Below are 220 nucleotides of genomic sequence, written 5' to 3'. Positions count from 1 at the left end.
ATGTAAAGCATCAATCACTAAAATATTCTTACTTCTGACTTCCAAAAGAGATACATCAATAAAATTAAATTAATAACAAAATAACTAGTAACCATGAAGATACATATCTAACAAGGGTCTTCACTAATCATCACCATTTTTTCCAAATGGCAGCCAAGGCCACTACAGAATTTCCAAGTGTGGCAATGCTTCGTTCCAGTCAGGCAATGACCTTTTACCC

The 220-nt window shown here is 34.5% G+C and overlaps 1 protein-coding gene across 1 annotated transcript in view; it reads right to left on the bottom strand.

Moving 5' to 3' along the window:
* The window catches only part of LOC119590726, a gene marked incomplete in the record, with an annotated part of 107,158 nt that overhangs the window by 6,515 nt on the left and 100,423 nt on the right, over positions 1–220 (bottom strand).

This window comes from Penaeus monodon, chromosome 27 (genome assembly GCF_015228065.2).
Source record: "Penaeus monodon isolate SGIC_2016 chromosome 27, NSTDA_Pmon_1, whole genome shotgun sequence".
In the NCBI taxonomy this organism is placed as follows: Eukaryota; Metazoa; Arthropoda; class Malacostraca; order Decapoda; family Penaeidae; genus Penaeus; species Penaeus monodon.
This window is presented reverse-complemented; position numbering and strand designations above follow the sequence as displayed.